General features: G+C 33.4%; 1 pseudogene; it reads right to left on the reverse strand.

Annotated features, from left to right (window-relative positions):
• Window positions 1-5,271: 5,271 nt before the first annotated feature.
• LOC118624958 lies at window positions 5,272-5,510 on the reverse strand (annotated as a pseudogene).
• Between the last annotated feature and the right edge of the window lie 3,528 nt (window positions 5,511-9,038).

Below are 9,038 nucleotides of genomic sequence, written 5' to 3' on the forward strand. Positions count from 1 at the left end.
CTCCTGAGGGTCCCCCAGGGAGAGCCCATTGTCTGCACTGCTCAGAGAAGCTCTGGCCTAGAATGGTGCAGAAAAGCCCATGGGGGTGGGCTTGCTACTGATCCTCCTGTAGGTGGAAAGTCCACACTCTGCCACTAAACCTGCATGACCTTGGACCTGTCAGAGCCTCAGTTTCTGCCTCTGCAGAATGAGAATACCAGCAGTGGCTCAGCCTGGCCACATCATGGGATATGTTAACTGGAAGTGATTGTAACGTTTTCTTCTCGCCATTCTAAGGGAAAGGAAAGAGCGAGGCAAGACTTGACATTGATTGGCTGTTCCATAGAACCGTGCTGCCTCCCAGAGCTAACATCTCAAAGCAAGTGAAAAATAAGATTCTTCTCCATGTCTCTTCTTCTTTAATTTTGTGGATATAGTACTTCCATTCAGCTCCATGCCAGGAGGTTCTGAATGCTGGTTGTTCTATAGTTTAGTTTTCATTTCAATATGGTTGTGGGAGGAGGCCATACAGTGTTTACCTATGCTGCCATCTTGATCAGAAGTCGGAAGTGTATTTCATATATATCTATATTTTTATATATCTCTCTCTATATATATTTGCCTTGTAAATATATATATTTTGGTGTGTTATGTGGCTTGAGGTGGAATCTGGGGCTTAAGAATGGAGTGTGGTGCACAGGGCTTATCCTCACAGCCAGGTTCTGAGTGCAGAGGGTTCTATAGGTAACATGTTGGAAGCTCTTGTTTAATATCAACTTGATTTCACTGCTTCTCTGGTCTAGGAGATTTGTAGAGAGATATATATATATCCAGTATCTAGAAAAGGTTTAGAAATGACAGAGATATCTGGGGCCTTTAGACCAACAGCATGTCAAGACTATTATATTTCCTGGATAACCATAATAATTGCATGTTTCAATGACTTACGAACACCAAGATTGGTTTTGTACTTCTGATCTATTAAACAGAGATCATTGAAGGACTGTTTCCTAATTGTGTATATGTGGCGGTATGAGAGTATTGAGTATAAGTTAGCTATATTCCTCTGGATTTCAAAGAAAGATATATGCTTAGCTATTTTTGTTTGGAGTTGTTCACTGGTGATATTTCATTTTTAATAACTATCCTTGTGAAGCACTGTCCAAATGTCTATACTAAAAGGAACAGAAGTCACTTAAAATCACTGTGACCACAATAACTAGATTTAAATACAGGAAGTATGCATGATAGAATTAATTTATCTACTAAGAATCTATAATATGAGGAATAAAGGAGTCCATATCCAAAATGGAACCTCCCAGTTTCATTTTATGCTTTGAGTTGTACTCTACAGTGTTTTGTGCTCAACCCATAACTCTTCTCAAACACACCACCTATGAGCTTATGGCTCTGTCTCATTTTTTCTTCACTGCCATACATGTGAGAGACATTCCAATTCAACATCTTTGATGCAGTATAACAGCAAAGATTTACTGAGCATTTTTTGAGTGTCAGGCATTGTCATGTGCATTTAAATAAAACGCTCATTTAATTCTCAAAATAGCCCAGTAAATAAAGAGATTGACTCCATTTTTCATGTTTAATGGTTGACAGCTTTCAGGCTCCGTACCGCCTCTTCTGCTCCATGTTTGAGCAAACTGATAAAAAAGCCCAGGTCCTTCCTCCTTTGAATTTACTCAAGTTGTCCAAGTATCCACACCTAAGAGTGGACAAAAAATAAATAACATGAGCTTATAGGCTTAGTGATGATATTATAGAACAAAATTGTTCTTTGTATTAATACTTGTATTTATAATTAAAATTCTACATAGGTGTGAGATATGTGTGGCTAATTTATCTCTCAATAAAAATTAAAATTAAAGAAAAGAAATTCTGAGACTTAGATGACTTTTACATATTACTATTAGCTATCAATTTAAATGTATTCAGTTCTATTAATTTATTAGGATTGATTACCTTTAAGGGTACAACTACCTGTGCTTAAATTTATTTTAATGATCAATAATTTAAGTCATCTGAGGTAAACAACTTTAATGACATAGTATTTGAGCCTAAATGATTTTTTCTCACTTTCTGCTTCAGCCACTCATCTTCACCAGTCAACCCAATCCAATCTTTACTAGCACTGTTAGAAATGACAGTAGAATCCACAGCAGTGTTTGTCTTAATCCAATATTTGTCTCATTCCCAGTTCTTACTCTCAGTGTTTACCTTATTCCCGAGTGTTTTAATTTTTAAGTTTGTTATGAGCCCTTTGTTCTCCCCAAGACTCATCTTATCAGGTTTTCTCTCATCGCATCTGTAAATGAAGGTGCAGCATATGCATGTTTAATGCGGGACATAGAGAAGTTCCAAATAATGACTGGATGAACTCAGCAGTTGAATTCAGAATTACCAACTCATTGCTCACAACTTTTATGAGTTTAAATAGCAGTGATGAATAGTCATGGTGTATGGGCTTGGCTAGATTTCAGGCCTGGGAAAAAAAAGGTAACTTTACAAATAGTTGTTAAAGCAGCTTCAACTTCAGTCATCTACCCTTTCTCTTCGCTCTGTCTCTCCCCCCACCTCCTTCCTTGCCTTCCTTCCATTCCTTCTTTCATTCCTTCTATCCTTGGCTCTTCCTTTTTTTTTTTTCCTCCACAAATATAAAAACTATTCTTAATTAAAAATGTTATATTGGATTATTCACACTATGCTAATGCAGACCAAGAGAAGGGAGAACATTTCAAATCTCACACATTGTACAATTAGCATCAATCATAGAATGGCAAGATAAAAGAAGTTCACATTATTTTCTAATATAATAAAATAAAAGCAATAATATTGGATTATTATACAATAAAATTATAAAGGAGTATCCTTCATGGCTTAGGAGTTTTTGATTATGATTTATGATAAAGAATTGAATAATTTTAGCAACTATAGTAAATATAGAAAATATTGAAATATAAAATAAGTTGGTGAATTTGTTCTTATTTTAAAAATTTAATTTAGTTTTCTTCTCAAAATGAATGGCGAAAAGCACTTTTTATTTGCAGAAATAAATGTACTGTGTGTGTGTGTGTGTGTGTGTGTGTGTGTGTGTGTGTATAAAAACTTCTTTTTAGTTTGATGAATGAAAAGGGTTGGATTACCAGTGTCTTAGTTGGTTAGAGGGTTATAAGATCGGGCACATGCAGGAGGCAGTCAATCGATGTTTCTCTCTCACTTTGATGTTTCTCTTTCTCTCTTTAAAATAATGATGATGATGATAATAATAATAAAAACAGAAGCAAATAGAACACTCATCAACTGATGCTTCTACGCCATTTACTTCAAGTAGGTAGGTATTTTCAGGATTGCTCAAAAAATTTGCATGTTATAAGTGTGCCTTATTCCAGTCAACCTGGAATTGGAGAATGGTTAAGGGAGAGGCAGTGGATAATTTCTAGAAAATAAAGTTGTTATGGAGAGACACATGAAAACACTTTGGAGTTAGATAATGAGGAGAAAAAATTCCGAATGACCAAGTAAAATATCAAATAGTCAGAGATGGAGAATATGCAATACACAAGGAGACCTCAAGATGATGTGTCACCCTTACAGTTTTCTAGACGTTTGGAAACCAGCATTGCTGGTATTATTATGCAAACTCAGTATCTCATCTAGCATACATATTACTGGGCCCAAATAGTATTCCTTATAACAACAGATGAAAGCTATATTAGGACAGTATTCAGCAAATTTTTAGATTGTGCTATCAGCTAAAACAAATTTTGGAGTCCACTTTATAAACATATTTACCATCCATTGCTATATGAAACACATCTATATTATAAAACATACAAAAATGAAATATGGAAAGGAGTACAAAACCAATGTGTGACTGTTTTTTTAGTAAATAATCTTTGCATATTAGTAACCATATGAGTTTCTTGTCATGTTTTTTATATTGAGAAAGAGACTGAAATGATGGAGAAATAAAATAGATTAGAAAATCAATTGGTTTACAAATACACTTTATGTTCTATGAATGCCAAATCTCTGATGAATGTAAGATATTTCTCTCACCTTTATTTCCATAAGAATATGCCATTGACTAATAATGTCAGATGATCTAGCAATGAGAAAGAGCTCAGTCTAAGATCTCTATTTCATATCACTACTTAGAATAAAGATTTTCTTCTTGGAATCAAATTTTTCTTGAATTGGCTAAAAAAGTCATACATTTTATGAAGCCATCTGCAGTACCATCTGGGAGGGGATATAACAATCTGGAAAAATGGTCTGTGGTGGAATCCTTTGCACTTCATTGTTATGGACAGTACAGACCAGTTGTATTTAACAGATGTGCAAAATCTTTGTAAGTTGTTTGTTATGCTTCCATGGAATCAAATGAAATAAGGTACCAGATTTGTTCTATAAAACCAATGGTGAAAAATATAAATTCTGCAACTGCAATTTTTATTAATATTTCTTGGGACATTACATACCCATAACAAATTGTTAAAATACATTCATATTAATGGAGACATTGGCATATGGATGTGTTAATGAATAATATTTATTGCATTTGTGAAAATATCAAGAATGTTATTATTCAACAAAGTGACAGTTAAATATAAAGTCAATTAAAAAACTTAAAAGTAGTGAATGACCTAAAATTATCTTTTTAAAGGGGCTAAACATAATAAAAGAAACTTAATCTATATAATGTAATCATTGCCAGCAACTTTTTCAACTAGAACCCTGATATTTTAAAAATGTCATCTCTACCTTTTTTCTAATATTTTCAGATATTTTACTAATTGTTTTGCTTTTTATAATAGTCTATCACTCATTATAGAATGATTTCTTTCAAATATGAGCAATTTCTTTATATAAAATGCAAAAAACACACAGCAGAAAGAAGACACCAAAATAAGATTCTTTAGACCAAGCCTTCTGCTCCACTAGTTTTCATTTATTAAAAAACTGTCTCTAATAAGTAACATTTATGAAGTAGACCCTGTTTCCATTTCTATTTTATAATTAGATTTTATTCTCTTGTAAAGATATTCAAACTCTAAAAATATACTTAATTCAAATGTTATATTCTAAACACTGAAACGATTTGTACTAAATATGTGTTGTATTTAGAAGATTAATGTCTTTATTTCTTTTTCTTTGTTTGGTGGTCACATCTGGCTTCATTGTGAGCAGCAGGTGAAACACTTCCACAGTAGTAAAATAAATTAATTTATTAAGGCAGGGATTCAGTGAAGCCACCTGTTTAAAACTCTTGGGAGCTCATAGGTAGATGCCAACCCAGAGAAGCAGGAATAGGACCCCAAAGCCCATTAAGAGAAAGGCTATCAAGGACATGAGGAGCTTTTTGTAGCCATCCCAAGTGTTTTTGGTGTAGATGACCTCATAATCAACAACCGGGGGATGAAGAACATGCCAATGGCCAACAGCATCATGGTTAGATGGGGAAAGACACTTGGTTGCACTGGCCTGGTGCATCTGCTCATGGCCTCAAGTTCCATTTTGCAGGGCATGGAATAACAAATATTATCCAAATGTTATTCCTTTCATACAGTAATTCTATTCCTATAAATCAATCCACAGTACAATGCAGAGATTTCCATGAAAAAATATAAGCATTGGTTAGCATTTAACAAATGTGTTAAAATAATCACATAGTAATTGTAGAATATCAGAATAAACATAATAAGGTAAGGAATTATAAAAAGACATTAAATAATAATAATTAACAGACCATCACAATTACTTCAAAAATTAATTTTCTTCAGGAATTTTTCTTTACACATATGAGTTCAAACTGTATATATAATCTTAAAATGTGCTTCTTTCACTTATTACAAAAATTATTTATAAACAATTTTAATTACTTATAATCTTCCACTATAAGAATTATTATAATTTCACATAAGCACATTTGTTTACCAGGCTATAATTTGTTGCTTTTAATAAGAAAAGATTATATATTATAAAACTGCCTTCTACTTGGAAATAGATTTAACAAGTTTTGATATATTTCAATAAAAGAATACTATACAGTCAGTATCATTAACAGTGTGAATGCATATTTGTTTATAAGAAAACAGGTTTATTAATTAGAGTAGATTTGTATTATTCTCACAATGAACTCATATAACTTTAATTATAACATCAAATGAAAACAAAATTGTGTTTTTTAACACAGTTTCTAAATTCAAGTCATAAATTTTCTCTAATGCCAAAATGTTATGTTATTTTTTTATTCATTTATTTTTAATCCTCACCCGAGGACATTTTTCCACTTTTTGTTCAGATAGAGTGAGAGGGAGAGAGAGGAAGAGAGAGAGAGAAACATCGATGTGAAAGGGACACATCGGGTGGTTGCCTCCCGCACGACCCAACCAGGGCTGGGGACAAAGTGCAACCAAGGTACGTGCCCTTAGCGGGAACCGAACCCGGGTCCCTGTGGACCGCAGGCTGATGCTGTAATCACTGAGCCAAACTGGCCAGGACTCTAATGCCAAAATTTAAAAAAATAATAATTTATTTTGATAGTAAAATAAAGGCTTTTTGATAGATTGATAAATGAAGCAATAAACATAAAGTAATTTGCATCTGCCCAAATTTATAGTTGTAAGTAAAAACAGTAGATTCTCATTAATTTAAGCAGGAGCCAAGAGCAAGAGATTCTGGCTTGAGAGGAGTTCAGATAGAAGAAACAATCAAATTCAGGACTGGTTTGATGGAAACACCACCGGCACTGCCCCTGGACACACACTCTAATGTTCATATTCTTTTCCTTACTGTCTCTAGATTGTGCTCTAATCTTATATCTGGAGTGGCTGCCACTGCTGTGTCTGGAAACTGAATATATCTGCCACCCCCTATGGTCTTTGATTCCTCACATCACACTACTTTACCATCCAAACTGTGATTGTGAACAAGTGAAAAATCTGGCAGAAATGATACTTCAATAACCCCAAATGCATTGAAATTCAACTTGAAAAATAAAACAACTTTGCTGAAAATTAGTTCATACTCAAAACGTTACAAATTACCTGAGATGGTAATATAACATCAACACTTATCACATTACATCCAAAATTTGTGGATCCAAAATTTTAGATAGAAAAATATATTCTATAATAAAATATCTATAATATACTTGATATAAAATAGAAACTATAGTAAAAATTAAGATATTTTATAAGAGGAGGCAACATAGTTTTAAAAATATATGTAGAAGTGTTATAGCTAAAAACGTTTTTTAATGACATCTTAAAACTCAATGGAGAGAAAAAAATTCTATACTAGACAGCAAAACATAAAATTAATAATTTGGAAGGCAAAGTAGAGGAATCCCTGAGTTAAAAGGTCAGAGATAAAAGAGATGAAAAAGAGAGAAATAAACAGGTGCAATATAGATGGCCCAAAATGTGGATTATAATATATATAATCCATATAGTTATATATGGTATACATAATCCAAATATATTACAGATTAATAATCAGCCATAAGAAAAGATGAAATTTTCTTGCAACAACACAGATAAGATTTTGAGACTATATGCTAAGCAAAATAAGTTAGACAAAAAAAGCTAAGAATCATATGATTTCAATCATATGTGGGATATAAAACAAATTCATAGACTCAGACAACAGTATGGTGGTTAGAGGGAAGGAGTTGGGAGGGTAGTAATGGGTAAAGGGGGCCAAACATATGGTGGACAGAGATTATTTGACTTTGCATGGTGGGCATTAAATGCCTGAAATTAGATTATAATAAAATACATATTAAAAGTAATGGGAGGCATGAAACATTCTCCTGCGTGCGCGCGCGCGCACGCGCACACACACACACACACACACACACACACACAAATACAGGTTCAATATAGATCAAAGAGCATTTAAGATAAAGATATTTTTAAAATGCAATGCTAAGTGAAACAAGCCAAACAGAGAAAGACAAAAATCATATGATCTCACTTATTTGTGGAATATAATGAACATAACAGTCTGAGGAATGGGGTAGTCCCAGAGACGTGGAAGTGGGGTACAGACTGACTATCCCCAGAAGAGGGTGTAGGGGGGAGAGATAAACCACAGAACTTAAATGCATGTGTGCATGAACAACGGACATGGACAACAAAGCTGGGGAGAGGGCGAGGAGGGAGGGGAAGGGGGAATCAGTGAGGGAAAAAGGAGAAACATCTGTAACAAAAATAAATTAATTAATTAAATTTTTAAAAAAATGCAATGATGCCCTGGCCAGTTTGGATCATCAGTTAGAAAGCCTCGGCCCGTGGACCAAAGAGGCCCCCATTCGGTTCCTGCTAAGGGCATGTACCTTTGTTGCAGTTTGTCCCCGCCCTGGTTGGGGTTGTATGGGTAGCAACCAGTTGGTGTGTCTCTCTCACATCGATGTTTCTCCCTCTCTTCCTTTCTCTCTCCCTCCTACTCTATCTGAAGATAAATGCAAAAATATCCTCAGGTGTGGATTAAAAAAAAAATGAAATGAGGCCATGCAGATAGCATCAATACAGCTATGAATTTTCAGATTTGGAATATATGTGTTGTACATAATCAATTAAAATTTTACTATTAGATACATTGTAGTAAAATGGTAAAACATTAAGCATAAAAAAAAGTTCTTTAAAAATACCAGGAAAATTTTTCAAATTATTTTTAAAGAATAACAGTTGTACCAGCAAGTGTCTGTATAACAATTGATATTTGAAGATTCTTCAGTAATATCTAACTGCTGAGTAAATGTTACTTGTAAAAGCATGTTTACAAACACAAAGCAAATGTCAAGACAGATAACACTATTAAAAATAATTGAGTGTTGGGAGAAAGAAGTTATAAGTTAATTTCATTATTGTTTATGACAAGAAATTAATGCATATTGTCTAAGAAAGACAACAATATATTATATAATATATAAGTATAAAGGTAATAAACTAAAAGAAAATTTCAAATGAAAAGCAATAACTAAAAAAACAAAATCATATAATAATAGATTATATTATTAAAATAAAGAAATTAAAAAA

This window comes from Molossus molossus, unplaced genomic scaffold (assembly GCF_014108415.1).
Source record: "Molossus molossus isolate mMolMol1 unplaced genomic scaffold, mMolMol1.p scaffold_m16_p_11, whole genome shotgun sequence".
NCBI lineage: Eukaryota > Metazoa > Chordata > Mammalia > Chiroptera > Molossidae > Molossus > Molossus molossus.